Raw genomic sequence first — 19,756 nt, forward strand, 5'->3', positions numbered from 1 at the left:
GTGTAGTATCTACCAAGTGACACTACATCTACAAAGTCACTAGTGGTTACCGAGTTTACAAATGCATCGAGTGATTAGTATTGACTGAGCCTTCACTTCTACCAAGTGCATGATGATGCCAAGTAATTTAGTGGACACCATGTATCAGAAGGTCACTGAGTCAGTTTAATGAACCTGAGTTCTTTACTGTTGGGCCGACTTTGTAATATATTTGTTCACTTGTATTTTTGTTGACCTTACAATTTTGTAAATTTGAAAGGTATATATGTAAGATGTATTGTAAGATATCAAAAAGATCAATGAATATCAAAGTAATGTGAAGTAATTTTGAAAAGTATCTATGAAGAATTTTCAACAACAGTTCAAGGAATAAAACAAGGTCAATATAGAGGCAGAAAAGTTATATTCATCACATAGGGTGTTTAGTGCATAAAGGATCTTATCAACAATCAATTGTAAGTAGATCCACTGCTTCATCTTAATAGGTGAATAAATCTCCTAAATCCTCTAACAAGGTAGACCTAATAGTCTTTGTATAAACCTCCTAACCAAGTGCATACTCCATTGTATGTTTGTATATCCTCTAAGAAGGTGGACCTAGCAATACTTTGTGCTCCTAATAGGGAAGATCACTAGAAGTGGTCAATGTAAGACTTAATAGGTCAAATTTATGCTACAGTATTGAAGTTTTGTGGGTATCATCCCTAGCCTAGTTTTACTTTCTATTTGGAAGGTTTATGGGTCACCAAAATATTGTGTTCTTTTGTGTAATGAATGTTTTATATTTTAGAACTAATGTATGCAGTAGCATAGATGGATGTGTGGTAAATTTAAAGGAAAGTTTTAAAGTTATTGATTCACCCCTCCCCTCTCAATAACTTGTCATATCTTTCCAACAATTGGTATTAGAGCTATGTGGTTCTCAGGATAAAAGTTTGGTAGCTTGAGCAAAGATCTAAAAGACAAATGGAGATATTCAGACTTGACAAGGCAATTGAAAATGAAAAACTAGATCTAGAGATGGCCATAGCTCAACTCAAAGAATCAAAGGAGCATCTTTCCCAATCCTAAAAATGAAGGAAGGAACTTGCAAGAGAAATGAATGACCATTAGTATGTTGAAGAAAATATTGAAGACCTTTTACCATCAAGTAGCTCAGATGAAGCTAATGAGGAAATCAAGGAACTCCTAGCAAAGAATGGCTCTTTGTAGGAAGAAGAAAACTCAAAAGAGAACAAGAAATCCAATCAATTAGGCTATGTGAGATTTTGGAACAAAGGAATAAGTCAAATGAAGACTTGGAGGTGAGAAAAAATGAAGAATAGAATCAATCCAATCAGCATGAAGACCTCATTGATCAAATCATTGGAGCAAATGAAGAAATCAAGACTCTCAAAGCATAGAATAAAAGAATAAGAAGTGATCTAAATTATGAATGGGAAATTAATGAAAGAATATTGAGAGAACTAAGATGTGAAAAAAAAATTGTCAAAAAATTTTAAAATGACCTAAATACTGAAAAACAAATCAATGAAAGAATGTTGAAATCACAAGAAGACATGAATCAACTGATTTAGCAAAATGAGCAGAATCATCATAAGGAAAAAGGTAACGTAGGACTTGGATACAATGAAGAGCAAGGTGAATCTTCCAAGAAAGGTCCAAAAAGGAATCTAAAACCCCCATGCAATCATTGTGGGAAAATTGGTCATACATCAGACAAATGCTAGAGCAATGGAAAAAGAAAATTCAATGGAAAATGCTATAACTATAATCAGCATGGTTACAAAGCCAATAAATGCAAGGAGAAACCAAAATTTGAAGGTAATCATCACAAATGCAAAAACCATGGTCACAAGGCATCTCAATGCAAATCCAAATCATTCAATCCAGCTGAGCAACTTGTAAAGGCAATATTTGGATGGGACTACAATACTTGGTGTAGATGTCATTATTGTGGAGAATATGAACACACTAGTATAAATTGTGCAAGGTATCACCTAAGGAAGAAGGACACTACTACAAGGTGTTACACATGTACTAAACTTGGTCATATAGCTAAAAATACATGAATATAGGAAAAATTGAAGATGAAAAGAAAGCAAGGGCTGACAACATAAGGAAATAAATGAAGTAGCAATTGATCCCTAAATCCACTAAAGACACAAGCTCAAATCATGAAAGTAAAGTCACTTAAGAAGTGGGTGACTCCATCCCCTCAAACTAAATTCCTAAGAATGTGTTGGAGCTATACTCAAAAAGAAAATCATAAGTAGTTCCAAGAAATTTGAGGAATGCAAATGATCCAATCACTATTCTAGATACACTAGGATCATAGAAAGGTTATCTTTCACTGAGTTGCATCAGACTCCACCGAGGAAAGTGGTTAAAGACCTTACCAAGCAAGGTCAGGAGTAAAAGGAATTTGGTTCATCTACCAAGTTGATACTCTTGCCAAGTTAGGTTAGTGGATGACAGTCTATCATGCACTACAACAGTATGGTACCTAGCATTAATGGAAAACTTTTCATCAAAATGGGAAAAATTCAACTTCAATTTTCATCGTATCCTTAGAGCAAAGAGTTCTCTAGGTGCATTTCAAGTGATTCCAAGCAATTTTGAGTGAATTTTTAGTTAGGGAATTTGTTAGAAGATTTCCATCACTTACCAAGCATTAATGGTATCCAGAAGCACCAACAATAGCAAGGCAAAAAGAGGATCGAAGATGTTGGTCAAGGGTGTAGAATGGAAAGCACCAAATTTCAAGTTAGTTCCTACGGTGGTGGAGGAACTTGACCCTAATGGCATGCAATAAAAAATTCCACCAAAGGTCCTTCTAATTAATGATATCCACACTCATTTTAAATGTTCAATTCAAGAGATAGGAACCCTAGAAATGGATAGTGCTTTAGAAGAAATGTGTGTTGATGGCTCATTGAAACCCGAGCACAAGCATTTGGAAACAAAAGGGTTGACACACATATCCCACCTACCAAGAAGCTTTCAAATAAAATGGATTAGGTATATTCTTAGTCGTGTCCACAATGGTCAATTATGGTTGGAGCGGCCTATATTGATCACCAAAAAGATGATTCACAAGATTACTGGCCTTCCCATTCTAAGAAAAGATAAATCTACCAAAACCCTAGGTCAGGATGAACTCCAAAAGAAAACCCTAGCCGAGTGAGATGGTAGAGGCTTAAAAATTAGCACCATTATCGATGTAGAGATAAGGTTTGGAATTCATTTAATTGCTCACAAGATTTATAGTTCAAGTCATTTGAACAATGCACCATGTGAGGCAGTAGACTTAGCATTCAAATTTGTGAAGAAAAAATTGGAATTTGACCTGTCAGAGCTACTACTAAGGCAACTAAACAAGAATATGGATAGCCTCAGGTCATCAAAGAACAATTCCTAAAAAATTGGTTTTTTGTTAACATGTCTCTTCTTTTATGTGCAAAAATTCTTTCCATCCAAAGTTTCTGTCATATGGAGAAAGGATGTTCCCATTTTGTATAAGATAAATGAGTTTATAGTAGAAATGGTTGTAAACTTTGATAGTATAATGGATAATTATTTTGAAGACTTCAAAGAAAGAATGAACAATAGGTTCAGGATTTCTCCTAAAGTTGTTGTGGACTATAAAGATGATGTATGTTTCATGGTAGACTGCGATAGAGTATACATTTAGGTAGTTAGGCCCCGAGTTGCATGGGTGAAACCTCTCCCTTATGAGGTCAATATTGATGAAACCAAGGACATCATTGAAGCACTGGTAAATGAGACTATAGATCCCAAGCAACTAGTCTTTGGCACTTATGACGAGGCAAAAGCCAAAATTGAATTAGAAATTAAGCTACTGCAAGCAATCAACAAAGGTAAGAGAAAGATTGCTAAGATGAAAACTTTCACTGGTCCCTTAATGCTTATCAACGGAAAAGGAGAGGACAAAGAAGAGGATCAAGATCAAGAAGATGAAGAGAAAGAATCAGAGAAAGAGGCAGAGCCAAAAAAGAAGAAAGGGAAGGTTACCATTACTAAACCTCCAAAGGCCTCCATAACTGTTTTCACTAGGAGAGACAAAGGCAAAAATAAAGGTGAAGTAGTATTCAACAAGCCCCAACTTACCTTCCAAGAAAGGTTGAAATAGATGGAAGAAGGAGCTAGCATCAAAAAATTCAAAGATTTAAAGTTTGAAACTAGAACTAATGTGGAGAAGATGTAGATTGAGGAGCTGCTACTCACCAAAATGGGAAAGTGGAAGTATTCCCTAGAATAGATTGCTCCTCAGATCTTAAAAGAATTAATAGTAAGACTGCAACCAAGGTGGGAATCAGCCACACAGATAGCAAAAGACATCTATGAACAATCCTTGAAGAATCTATTACCAAATCTCACTGAGGTAGAAGTAAAGGCAGCCATGAAGAATAATGAAGGTAAAATGATGATTAGATTTCATACATGTTTGATTCTAATTAAGGACATTGAGCATGTTGTAAGAGATTAAACAAACATGTAGAAGAATATGTATCATCTGTATAAGCCTAGTGATTATCCAATTGTGATCAAGGATGATGATGGTGATATTGATGATGAAGAAGATGACAACACTCTATGTGCTACTATTGATATTGAAGATTATCAGGTAGTAAGGGCTGATGGTGAAGTGAAAGGGGAAGAAGCTAAAGAGGAAGACAAGGAGGAAGTAGATGAAGAAGAATACCCAATGAAGATTTTAGTAGAAGTCATTGCTTCCCTTCTTCACTCTCCACCTAAGCTAGCAACATCGTCAGGGTTGGAGACAACTTTAGCAAGATTGATTGCATCTACATTAAAAATATCATCTGCTCCTACCACCCCATAGCTCCAAGCATCTTCTATGGAAGTATTAGTTACTTCATCTACCAAGCTACAACCCTCTTGATCAACACCTGAGAAATCAATCACAACATCATCAACTATGCCAACTTCTTCTGCTCCATGTATAGTAAGTTCACCAGCCCATTCTAAAATTTTGTCTACCATAGCTCTAACTGCACCAATCTATGTTAGTACTTCAATTATAAATATTCCAGCCTATACAATACCTATTAGTACATCATTATTGGGAAGCACATCAAGTTTGGATACAGTTGGTACTTCTCTCAGTTTTCCTCCAATTGGACCAATTCAAGTGTTTTCTGCTAGTCCATCTATATCAACTATTGTTTCTGCTTCTAAATCTGAGGAAGTAAGTACTAAAGTAAAACCTAAGACTCTTCTAGAACTTTTTCTTACTAGTAAGGAAATTGATGAAGATTTAGACTTGAATAAAGAAATTATTATTCACAAGATAGATTTGGACACTGCCTGAACCAATGAAATGAGAATGGTCAATCAAATTTTAGAGCTAAATGCAAGGTAGAACCAATTAAGAGAAGAGAGGGATAGAGAATACACAATAATTGAGAATGCCAAAAATATCATTATTGAAGCTATTGGTGTTGATGTTGATCCATCTCAATAAATTTTGTTACAATTAGAAGAGGTTGTAAATAAGTTCAATGAGGACACCTCTAGGAAAGAGAAGCTCATTGAAAAGGTAGAGAAAAAATTTGACAATAAGGTGCTTGAGCACATTTTTTAGCACATTGCAATAAAGTAGGTAGAATTATCCACAATTTTGAGAAACCTCGAGCAATCTTTTACAAATGTAACATTACTTTTTGGCAAGATCTGTGATGTTACTAAGTACACCAAGGATGTTAAAGAAAAATTAAATAAGATAGATGCGGAAATGAAGGCTAGTGCTCAAAAGTTATAGCTTGACCATAGTTCAAGCTCTTCACATCACATGAAGATGAAATTTTTGTCAAAAATGCAAGAAGAGTTACTTAGAGAAGAAGCCAAGATCAGATCTACACTGATTGACATCTAGAATATGATCCTTCTAGTCATGGACCAAATGCAGAAACATATTACCTATTCCAAAACATTGATTCACAACAATAATTTTTTTATAATAGATCATATGATTGAACTTTCTACAGAAGTTCAAGTGGCTCTCTCCACCTGCAAAATTTTGCAAGATAATTGGGATAAGACATTGTCTCTTATTCTCAAGGTACACTATGAATTTATCTCACATTTTAGTGTCTCTATTTGAATTTATTGTATATATTCTTTGGCATTATTGTCAAAAGGGGGAGTATGAGATGAATAAGAGAGCAAGGGGAGTAAAAGAGACTTGTGAAGAAATAAAAATAAATTAACATATGTATAGATAAAAGAAATGTATGCCATATGTATGAGGGAGACATGTAAGATATGTATATACAACATATTTACAAAGATCAATTTTGGTAAATCAAAACCAGAATGTCAGTTAAAATAAGTTTTAGTTCATAAGTGTTTTTGTCACTAATGCCAAAGGGGGAGATTGTTAGCATTACATTATATTTGTCATTAGTGAAAAAACTTACTCAATTATGAATGCTTATCGAGCATCTAGTGGTTACTTGTAAGCTTAGTAGGTATATAGTTTACACCGAGCATTCCTAAAGCTACTGAGTAAATATAGCTAATGTGAAGACCAACAGTGTCTACCGTGCTTCATAGTGTCTATTGAGTAGTAAGTTTGTATCATGGAGATTTAGTGTAAGCCAAGCATTGGAAGAATCTTTTTTTACTGAGTGAAGCAAGGTAAACTCAATGTGCAATATCTACTAAGTGACACTACATCTACCGAGTCACCATTGGTTACTGAGTTTAGAATTGCATCAAGTAATTAGTATGGACTGAGCCTTCACTTCTATTGAGTGCATCACAATGCCAAGTAATGTAGTGGACACTTTGTATCAAAAGGTCACCAAGTTAGTTTAGTGAACTCAAGTTCTTTACTATTGAGCTAACTTTGTAATATATTTGTTCACTTGTATTTTGGCTGACCTTGCAATTTTGTAAATTTGAAAGGTATATATGTAAGATGCATTGTAAGATATCAAAAAGATCAATGAATATAAAAGTAATGTGAAGTAATTTTGAAAAGTATCTGTGAAGGATTTTCAATAGCAGTTCAAGGAATACAGCAAGGTCAATATAGAGGCAAAAAAATTATATTCATCACATAAGGTGTTCAGTGCATAAAGGATCTTATCAACAATCAATTGTAAGTAGAACCACTACTTCATCTTAATAGGTGAATCAGTCTCCTAAATCCTCTAACAAGGTAGACCTAACAGTCTTTGTATAAACCTCCTAACTAAGTGCATACTTCATTGTATGTTTGTAAATCCTCTAACAAGGTGGACCTAGAAGTTTTGTCTGCTCCTAATAGGGCATATCACCATAAGTGGTCAATGTAAGCCTTAACAGGCCAAATTTATGCTACATTATTGAATTTTTGTGGGTATCATCCCTACCCCAGTTTTACTTTCTGTTTGGAAGCTTTCTGGGTCAACAAAATATTGTGTTCTTTTGTGTAATGAGTGTTTTATATTTCAAAACTAATGTATGCAATAGCATAGATGGATGTGTGGTAAATTTAAAGGAAATTTTTAAAGTTATTGATTCACCCCTCCCCTCTCAGTAACTTGTCATATCTTGAATATTACAACACTATGTGTTTGAAAGAATAGATTCTATTATTCTAGTTGATGATGCCAATGAGAAATACTGATTGTGAGTTTAAGAATGCTCGAGATTCTTATAATGTGTATCAAACTTTTCCCTCATGGGAAATGAACTTTTTGTGTGAGCTCTATTTACATAATTTCGTAATTCCACAAGAAATAGAGTGGAATTGCTTTCCCTACATAGGGGATGTTCACCTAAGAGCTCTAATGTCAAGGATGTACAATGAAACCAATTATGATATATAGTTGGATAATTATAGAGACCTCAAAAAATATGAGCCACTGTCATTTCGGGCTAAATCCCATAAGTCTTATGACCTCTTGAGAGATTGGTTCAAATTAACTTGTGGAAGGCCAAAACTAGAAATAAGCAAGAAATTATTTGAAGAAAGGGAAAAACTTTTCAAAGATTATCAAAAGGTTCCTAATTTTACACAATAGAGAGAATTGCAAGGCTTAGAAATAGGTGGAGTTAACTACCAAAATCTTTTAGGAAGGCTGAATCACACAACCCTATTAATTTCAAGGTAGTAGTGAATAGAGTCCCTAAATACATACAATTGGGAAGGAAAATAAGGAAAGAATTATGGATGCCACTAACCTTCCAACCTCCTACCCTTCTCTAGCCCCTGTATGAAAGCAATGCTACCAGGTTAGATCCATTAGTTGAGGAAACTTGGGTGAGCATTGGAGACAATCTAATGGGTATTTCTACGCCTTCAGAAGTCAAAAATAGGGGAAGACAATAGTGGGAGATCTTAGAACAATGGCAAATAAGTACAATGCTTGAGAAAAACCATTTGCATAGTGGGGGGCAGATAATGAGGCATATTAATGTCTCAAATTTGATATAGTTTTTATATAGTTTTAACTTACTCTTTGAGCCATGTGAAAAAAATTCCCAAAACGTCTATTTTAAATGTCTTGTGAACTTATGCTAAATGCAGCTAGAACCTATTAAACTTATGGATAGTGGATATGATGTACCTTGCTTATATTATATATAAAGTGTAGTATTTCATATAAATACTTTAAGCTATGTTTTAAGATTTGAATAAGAGTAGAAATTTTGTTGTATGTGTTCGAATATTTCTAATTTTTAAGAAATGAAGAATTCACAAAAATAGTAGTGAGCATCGCATTAAAGAAGGACTAATTAAACTCAGTCATAGTATGAGAAGCATAGGTTAGTTCTGGGTGATAAGTTGCATCTGTGAAAGGAGTTATTTCAGAAAGCCTGACTTGTTACATTATCTACGAACCATTATTTTGTTGCTCAATCAATGTTCTGAAAGTCATGGTTGACATCCTGCCCTTTTTTTACTGATGATGTTTGCTCACAAGTTTTTATGTTATGTTTGTAATAAGTTCCAATCCTCTATATATATATGGAAAGTTAGAGTTAGTGAGGGGATTCAAAGATTTTTGAAGTTATTTTCTCTATTCTCTATAAATTGTTCAGTCATGTAACAAAAGAAGAATTCTAATGAGAGAGTGATTTTGGATTACTTGTTGTGTTCTTAGTTAGTTGAAGCCAACCAAGGGGACCCACTTGGGAGGTGAAATATATTCAGGTAGAGTAGATTCATTTCTTGCAATTTCAAGTTTAGGATAGATTTACTAGATTAGTCCTGTAGCATAGTTACGGAGATTCCTACAATATTTGTGGAAAAAGGTCATAGTGGATGTTTGAATTGTTAACTAGTTTAGAATTCCCTTTTCTATAGTTTTTATAGTTCTCTTTTGATAATCTAAATGTGTTTACTATTCGATATTAGTAGTATAAATTCCTTTCATGCATTTTACTTTCCTATAGCATAGGTGTTAAGACTCCTAAAAAAACTTGGTGCACATTCTATGCTGACCCATTTCAAGTCCTATGTCCCTAGGTTGATAATTCAAATGTATTTTCATAGTAGAATAGGTAGTTCTCAAAATGGATATACTACCCTTGTTAGTGGAATAATAGTGTGATTATCTTGATCTATTATGGAAACCTCCAATGCTCTTGCATCAAACAATTTGACAAATGAAAGAAAATTATTTTACAATGAAAAATAACACAATGATCACATTTTATAATTCAAATGAGAAGGTTTAGAGTGTGTGCACCTTGATTTCACGCTTTCCATTTTTCTCTACTTTTTTCTCTTTAAACTTCTAAGTTACCTTCACAAACTTCAATCAAGTGCATGAAATCATGAAGAAATAGGAAAATTCACATGAAAATATAATGAACTATTTTATTCCATGTAAAATGATAACTCATATCGTGCATTTAAGTTTGTATAAATAAAGTGTAGGTTAATCATGATTTTTAACCTATTCATCAAGATTGGACCTATATGACATGAATTCAAACCAAAAATGCTAAGAAAAATATTTTTATTTGTACCCTAGGGATGCATTTTCCCAAAATAGAGTAGTTTTTTTAAATCAAGTGTTTGAGCCCTCATATGAAATCTAAACTCAAAACTGAAGAAACAACCCTATGTATAATTCAAAGGCAATTCCAAAACTATAGACTTTTCTAAAAAAATTGCTAATTTGCACCCAAAAATGATTTTTCATTAAAAATAAACAAACAATTGTAAAAAATACAAGTTACATCTAAAAGATTTGAGATTTTGACTGAAACTTTTGTGATATGTTGCGGAAAAAAAAAATTCAGAACAAAACTCCATGCCAAATGGGAGATATGATCATATCTTTAACATCTAGGATTTTCTGTCTCCAAACAAATATGTACAAGGGAGTTAGTTCCAAAAATAGCCAAAACTAGCATGTAAAGGTGGGTTGCCCCATGGTGGGTGCCAAAAAATGCATGCTAAAATGTTGACACACTTCTATGAATCATTATATCCAAGATTGCTCAAGAATGAGATCTTAAATGGTGATCCATAGCTCTCTATTCATGGATTGCAAGTGTTTGTAATGGAGGCCCTCAGTTTGACCTAGTTTGTGCCCATGCAAGTACACCATATAAAAAGAGATTCAAGGATAAAAATATGAATGCAAATGAAGATGCAAACTAATCTAAATGATAACAATGCAAAGCAATGCAAGAAAGGAAATCTAATCTATGAAAGGAAATAACAATGCACTATTAATCTATGAAAACAAATATGACTCTAAGATAATATGAAAATGTAAGGATGAAACCTAATGATGGAAGCCATGGATACAAGGGAGAATAAGAAAAGAAAAGGGAAGTTGCAATGAAGCTCCAATATCCAAACCCTAAGGCTCAAACTCCTCCAAAATTGTTCTCCAAACCTATAGCATAACAATAAAATAATCCTATATATTTCTCTACATATTTCTCTATATGTTTCTATATATGAAAATGAGAAGGAGAGGGCTCCTTATAAAAGAAAATGTTGAGATGGGAGACTTCTCACAAACAATATGGGATGAGAAAGATGAATGTTTGAAAAGAAAGTGAAAAGAGGAAAAAAGGAATCCCACTTAGAGATATGTGCATTCAAGTGTGGAGAAAAAGGATTTATTTATTTATTTTTATTTAATTTATTTTCTTTTTAGACCACAAAGAGATATTTAAGTGAAGATTTTATTTTTTTAATTGAAAGAGGGATTTTATTTTAATTCAAAGGGGATTATTTTATTTAATTATGAGAGAAGTTTTCTTTTAATTAAATAAGACTTAGAATAAGATGATCAAACCTTAGGAAATATTGAAATAATTAAATTAATTGTAATATGATCAAGGAAAATGATTTGAATTGATTCAATAAAATATTGCAATGCATTGATTCAAGAAATTGATAAATTTATATAGAAAATTGATAAATCAAAGAATTGGGGCCCATAGTTTAGGTGACCGTTTTAGGGTGCATATAGTGTCCATTCCATCAATGGATATCTCAAATAGATGTTATTTCCCTTTGGTAAAATAGTGGAATGACCTATTATGAAGGTATGGAGTATATGGAAATTTTTTATTGTTATCTTCGAAGGATTATAATATCCATGTTTAGAGAATGAAGGGTAAAGCCACAACTTAAATGTTTGAGTGAGTTCAATTTTTCATTTCAAGAGACTAAAAAATTAATATAAAAAGGAAATTGACTTTCTCATATCAATTTTTAGAAGTTTCCAAATCATTGTTTCATGCTCATGTTTTGAGAGTTCTCAGTTTGAAATGATTGTATTTTTAAGGGTTAACATGAAGCCGATTTAAGATGAACATATTGCAAACCTATTTATTTGTGAAGAACTACAATGTTTGGATTGCTATGTATTCACCCATTTTCTCTAAATATATGCATCACTAGTTTCAAGGGGATATCTTTGTCTTGAATACTTATATGATGTGTGACAAGAGTGAGGGAAATATTTTTGGACTTTATAAAAAAAATTGTGACAAATGCAGAATCATTGATCTTAGACAAGACCAAGAGGGAGCCCATAGATCATAGATGTTAAGGCTTGGCTTAATTCTAATTTCGATGCTTTAGGTAAAGAAGATTTAAAGTTTGAATATACTTCTTAGATTGTGGTTCATCTTCATGTTGTCACTACTATCTTTCAGGCTTGCACTCAAGTTGTAGTATTTCTCTCTTTAGATTTGTATTGAAAGCTTTTCATTAGAGGGATAGAATTTGAAATCATAGGGCTCTTATGCATCTCCTCCATCATCTTTTGTGATCATAATTGGGAATACACACTAAAGGATGGAGGCAACACTACGAACATGAGAAATGAAACAAATAAAAGGAAATGATTCATTTCCTTGTTTGGATGGCACGTTGTGTTAGGAAGAGGAAGTAGTTAGTCATACACATGAGAGGGGATGATATATGAGACAATATTTAAATATGAATGATGGCCTCCATTATAAAATCCTCTATCAAATCTGAATTCTGCATGAACTCTAGATTTTGAAGGGACTGGTTTATCTTGTACTATAGCTTTATAGAAGATCTAATTGATGAGATTGTTGCATATGTGGATGAGATCATTTGAAATATACTTTGGGGAATAAGTTTAAATTTAATTCCAAATATGTATCAATATATAAGGTAATGATGTGATTCCTTAAGTATAGTTTTTTGATCAATGACATTGTGTGTTAATATTGGTAAGTTTTTACACTAACCAAAGGGTGATCGTGCCAACCACCAATGACAAAAGAATGTTTGGATCTCATGTTTAGAGAACCAAATAAAAATGTAGTAGAAAATCTATCATAATTGCAAGATTGGAAGCATGTTATGTATGCACCCTAAAATGGTTGCCAAGACTATGAGTCCCCACCATCAATTTATCAATTTCTTGAATCAATGCATTGCAATATTTTATAAAATCAGTTCAAATCATTTTCCTTCATCAAATTGCAATTAATTTAATTGTTTCAATATTTCTTAAGGTTTGATCATCTTATTCTAAATCTTGTTTAATTAAAGGAAAACTTATCTCTTAATTAAATAAAATTAATCCCCTTTTGATTAAAAGAAAACTCCTCTTTTAATTCAATAAATAAAATCCCCACTTAAATATTTCTTTATGATTAAAAAAGAAAATAAATTAAATAAAAATAACTAAATCCATTTTCTCTACACTTGAATGCACATACTTCTAAGTGGGATTCTTTAATTTCCTATTTCCACTTTTTTTTTCAATCACTCCTCTTTTCTCATTGGTGAATATTTTTCTCACATGGATCAAACTCTATTATCCCATATTGGTTGTGAGAAGCCCCCAACCTCCACAATGGACCATATAAGGAGCCCTCTCCTTCTCATAAGAAGAAAAATAATAGGAAAGAAGAATAGGAATAATAGATGTCTGTTACAATAGTATTGGTATGCTATAGGTTTGGAGAGTGATTTTAGAGAAGGAGTTTGAGCCTTATGGTTTGGACATTAGAGATTCATTGAAACTTCTATTTTCTTGTCTTCTTCTCTCATGCACCCATGGCTTCCATCATTAGGTTTCATCCTTGTATTTTCATATTAGCTTAGAGTCATATTTGTTTTCATAGATTAATATTGCATTGTTATTTACTTTCATAGATTAGATTTTCTTTCTTGCATTCCTTTGCATTGTTATCATTTAGATTAGCTTGCATCCTCATTTGTATGTATCTTTGATGATCATGGAGACTAGCACTATTACTTTTCCTCTTTAAATCTCTCATTTTATGGTATAGTTGCATGGGTACAAACTAGCTCAAACTGAGGACCTTCATTACAAATCTATGGACTCCATGAATAGAGAGCTATGAGTCACCATTTGAGATCTCATTCTTGAGAAATTTTGGGTATAATGATTCATAGAAGTGTGTGAACATTTTAGCACACACATTTTTTGACACCCACTTATTCATACCTTCATGATGGTATTATACTCGAAACCTCTAACTGATCTAAATGCAAAGATATTACCGAAAATGATTCTTACCATTCCCTTATCTCTAGTGAATTGTATAGGAGGGGTCCAGATGGAATGCTTTTTAGATGCTTAGAAAAGGAAGAAATTGATCAAGAGTTAGTTGACATCCATGAGGGCATCTATGGGGACCATACCAATGGTCTTTCCATGGCCTGAAGGTTTCTTAAGGAAGGATACTATTAGCCCACAATGTAGATTGATGCAGTAGCTTTTGAAAAGTCATGTGAAAATTGTCAAAAACATGGTAACCTAATACATGCTCTAGGTAGGGATCTCATTCCTTGTATTTTGCATTGGCCATTTCAGCACTAGGTCGTTGATCTTATTGGGAAGATTCATCCCAACTCATGAGATGGACATAAGTTTAATATCACTATTGCTTATTACATTACTAAATGGGTAGAAGTTGTTCCACTTTCTATTTCCTTAGGAAAAATAATCTGTCTACTCATTTTGAAACATATCATCTATCAATATGGAGTGTATTCTAACATTATTATCGACAATAGAGGCCAGTTCAAAAGTAAGGACCTTAAACAACTATACAAGAAATTCAAGATTAAATAACCTTTGTCCTCCATTTACTTTCTACGAGGAAGTGGTCAATTTGAAGCATCAAATAAGGCCATTCTGAAGATCCTATGTAGAACAATTTGTAAGATTGATAGGGATTTTCACTTACAGATAAATATGGCTTTATGGGCTTATAGAACAAGTATGCATACCCCTACTAGGGCTACTTCTTTTTCCCTCACATATGGTGTTGAAGTAGTGTTACCTTTAGTGGTTGATATTCCTTCACTTAGAGTTTCTCTCAAAGGTTTAGTTATAGATGAAGACTATCGTGCCATGAGTCTTCAAGAGTTATAACTTCTAGATAAGAAACATAAAGCATCATTTGACCATATGAGGATTTATCAAAAGAACATGTCTAAATCCTTCAACAAAAAGGTATTCCCTAGAAAATTCTATGTGGGAGATCTTGTTGTACATGAAAATCCTAAGAATCAACAATAAAGAGATCAAAAGGGGAAATTTGAACCTAATTGGCTTGGACCTTACATCATTACAACAACTTTTGGTTTCAACGCTTATTTACTATCTACAGAAGAGGGAGAGCAGCTCCCTAATCCTATATATGTCTTGAACCTAAAGAAGTACATCCATAATTCCTATGGGTATCCTTTGTATATATTTATTGATCTTGAAAAAATCCAAAAAATGATATATTTCAAAAAATCCAAATAAATGATATATTGTCAAGAATTCTAAAAATTTGAAAATGTCCTAAAAAAATGATCATCTTATTGAAAATCTAGCAATAGGTGCTTTAATGTATCTCCAAAAAAAACTAAAACAATTATATATTCCAAAAAAATAATGGAAAAATAAAAAATGAAAAATGAAAAATTGCAATAAGATCGAAGTGGTGAAAACTTGGAAACAAGTGCTACTTGATGCCTTTGCACCCCTATTTATTAGCGTGGGTCCTTGGCACTTAGCCATTTTCCATCATCCTTGTCCTTGTTTCCTTTGTTTGAAATTTTCCTTTGTCTTTGTCTAGGGGGCATAATTGTGTTAGGTTTGGTCTCTTGGATGCCTCACAAAAAGTGTTTTTCAACACCACCCCAACTATATTTTTTAGTACAATCCCTAACATCAAGTGTTTTTTTTAACACTTATTGGTTTGGTCCTATCCAATTTTGTCATGTGATCTTACAACTTACAAGCATTTGATCCTTATCCTCAAACCTTAGTATCAATTAACACACTTTAATTTTTAAACACAAACACTTATTGCTTGAGCTATGTTACAATATTTTCTTTGTGTGCTGACTATTATTGATTTTCATTGAGTTCCCTTGTCTAGCAAGTCTCTCTAGTATGCATAGCTAGAAGACTTGGGGCATGCGATGTGTTTTTATTTTCCTTTTTCTTGTGGGTCTAGTCTTAAAACTCTAGAGTGTCTCTTATTGTCCCATTGAAACGCTTAGGAGATATGAGTCATCATCCATGACTATTTTTGTAAAACCATTCTTATGGTCATCCTACATCTATGCCTTGATGAAAGAATGGTTTTTATACATTAAATTGGGTAAGCTAACACCAAATTAATCTCTACCTTTACTACTTTGATGCTTATGTTAGAATCTTTCCACATTCCAATCAGATATATATCACATTTATACCTTCATAGTTTCACTTGTGACTAATGGTGATTGTGTCAATTTTTGATGTCTACTAATAATGTACCAATTATGGAAATAAGTTCCTTTACATTCTCTAATGAATGATGAACACAAAATCCTATGTTACAGGTGCTCTATTGCAAGAACACCTTTTCATTTCCATGTATCCTATATTATTAAACTGTATGTTAATTTGCAATTTTAGGTTGTGTTATGAGTTTGAGAGGGTTTTCCTTCATCTTTCTTGTGGAATTTTAATCAACTATGGTCATTTCTTGATCTTCATTTCCTTATCTTCTTTCGTGATCTCCATCAAAATTTTCTATCTTAAATAGTTGGTTGATTTTAAGGCATTCTCTTTCTTCTTTCCATTTATTTCTACCTCTTCCAAACTTCTATCTTCCATTCTCTTTCACCCTACTTCTTGTCTTCTAATTTAACTTTGGGGCATAATCTTTCATGCTTTATGATCTACCTTGGTATTGTGATCCTTATATTTTTCATGTTACATCAAGAACCTTATCCTTAGTTCATATTGATTAAATTTATCAATTTTTTGTTTCTCCTCTATTTCTTCTTTATTTTGATCATGAAGGGGAAGAACTTATCAAATTTAAATCCCTGAGTTAGCTTTATAAATATTTGTTACTCCTAGGACAAACTTTTCTTTTCCAAGACAAAATTATCATTGAAATTTCTATTCTTTGTCCTGATGTGTTCCTAAGTTGATCGCACATCTATGTGATTTTGTGATCCCAAATCAACCTCACACTTCAACTATAATGTTTGACTACATGTGTTCCCAAAATGATCACACATTAGTCAAAGAGGAGGAAATCTATGCACCCTAAAATTTCTACCTAGACTATGGGTCCTTACTCATCAATTTATCAATTTCCTAAATCAATTTATCCATTTTTGAAGTCAATGCATTGTAATATTCTATTCAATCAATTCAAATAATTTTCCTTGATCAAATTGCAATTAATTTAATTATTTCAATATTTCCTTAGTTTTGATAATCTTATTTAATTTAAGAAAAACTTCTCTTTTAATTAAATATAATAAATCCCTTTTTAATTAAAATAAATTTCCTCTTTTAATTAAATTTAAAAAATTCCCACTTAAATATCTCTTTGTGATGAAAAAAGGAAATAAATTAAATAAAAATAAATAATTCCTTTTTCCCTACACTTGAATGTATATATTTCTAAGTGGGATTCCTTAATTTCCTCTCTTTACTTTCTTCTCAAACACTCCTCTTTTCTCATTGCTGGAATTTGGTCTCACATGAATCAAACTAAATTATCCCATATTGGTTCTAAGAAGCCTCCCACCTCCATAGTTGAATATATAAGGATCCCTCCCCTTCTCATAAGAAAAAGAAGAATAAGGAAGAATAATAGGAATAATTTATGTTCGTTTCTATACTATTGTTATGTTATAGGTTTAGAGAGTGATTTTAGAGGAGTTTGAGCATTAGGGTTTGGACAATAGAGCTTCATTTATACTTCTATATTCTTATCTTCTTCTCTCATGCATCCATGGCTTCCATCATCAAGTTTCATCCTTGCATTTTCATATTAGTTTAGAGTCATATTTGTTTTTATAAATTAGTATTGCATTGTTATTTCTTTTCATAGATTGGATTTCTTGTCTTGCATTTCTTTGCATTTTTATCATTTAGGTTAGTGTGCATCTTCATTTGCATGCATATTTGATGATCATGGAGACTAGGCTCTTGATTTTCCTCTTTGAATCTCTCATTTTATGGTATACTTGCATGGGCACAAATGAGGTAAAATTAAGGACCTTCATTACAAACCCTTGAACTCCATGAATAAAGAGCTATGAGTTGCCTTTTGAGATCTCATTCTTGAGAAATTTTGGATATAATGATTCATAGAAGTGTTTCAACATTTTAGCACACACAAGTTAAATAGGGTTGAGGAAGAGATCAGATAAATGGGCATAATAGGAATCAACTCCTTCATTTGCAAGCCAAGGAAGCCTCCAATTCACCAAATATTGATGCAAACTTCCATAAAATCAACATAAGCATTTCAAGAATAACATATATGATTGATCATTTATGTCTTAAAGGAATTATGTTTTGTGAAATACTTGACATATTTATCCGACATTGTTCATGTACTTATGAGCATTTTTATATTGAATTACTAGTAAGGTAATTTTCTTAAGGTGTGCCCTTATGCACATTGTGAAGCTCGCAAGTGGTGTTTGTAGGCCAATCAAACACCAAAGAGAGTTTTTCTCAAATTGATTGATGATGCAAATAATGAAATTGCAACAAAGTAGACAAATCATAGTGTGACATGTGCCATATAGTGGACCAATGATCAATTGATAGTTGTCATAGATTTAGAGGCAAATGACATGGTAGGATTGAAACATGGTGAGCTATCACTATCTCATGATGACATGGAAAGGTGATTATTGGTCACATTTCATTGAGAAAAGATGAGATATGTCTAGAGTAGTGATGTGGAGAGGTGACACATGGAATGCAAACCGAGGTAGTGAGTTGGTAGGACTTGACATGTGGTGCAATGTTGTTATGTCACAATGACATGGTAGACACTTAGGTGGCTTTGTGACAAAGTGACATCAAAACATGTGGAAGAGGGATGGTTTTAGATTGGACACACAAGATTTTTCTACATGGTGAAGTTCAATACCTATTGCAATGTCACCATTGAAGATGCATGTTGGTTAGGAAAAGTTACATGGAGACCCAATTGGAAGGTGGCACATGACATGATATGGTAGTAGATTAGCACTGATGTGGTAGTTTGAGGGTCAATCAATGGTGTAATGTGGTAGTAATGTGGCAAGGTACTCAATAATTTTTTGATTGGATAGGTGATTGTGTAGGGATGAACCAATGAGAATGTGACAAGTGTGACAAGCTTGTCATCTCAGGTGTGACCTAAACTTTAAAATGAAGAAAAAAAATCCAAAATAATAATATTTTATTAGTTTCTTCATCTGAATGTGAAAGTTTGATTTTAATAAAAATGGTTTTATTTATGAATTTTAGACTTTATATTATAATGAAATGTTTGCAAATAATTAAGGTGTGTTCATCATTCTCGACCTAGAACTTTATATGGATGTTGTAGGCTTGGTTTTTGAGAAAACATAGGACTATTATATATCAAAAAAGAGCTCTGAGAGTATACCTTTTGTTTCTTCCATCAGAGTTTGCACAAGTATTAGTAGGTAAAATGTATACCTAGTTTTGTTGAGATGCTCCATTTTCAACTATTTTTGGTTAAATAGTTTGGTTTTCCTTTTGTGGCAAAATAAGTGGGTATCCGCAAAAATTGGATATGGTCATATTGGTGGTGTTATTTTTCCTCGTAACTACTTTGGTAAAGGTTTCATAGTGTTTTGTTGCCATATCTGATATTTTATCATAAAGGGGTTTTTCATCATTCTGGAAGAGATATTTGTGAATTTATTAGACAAAATGAGGAGATTTTATCCAGGTTTCAATTGTAGAAAGAGGAGAGA

This window comes from Cupressus sempervirens, chromosome 5 (assembly GCF_028749045.1).
Source record: "Cupressus sempervirens isolate cs-2001-9-10 chromosome 5, ASM2874904v1, whole genome shotgun sequence".
NCBI lineage: Eukaryota > Viridiplantae > Streptophyta > Pinopsida > Cupressales > Cupressaceae > Cupressus > Cupressus sempervirens.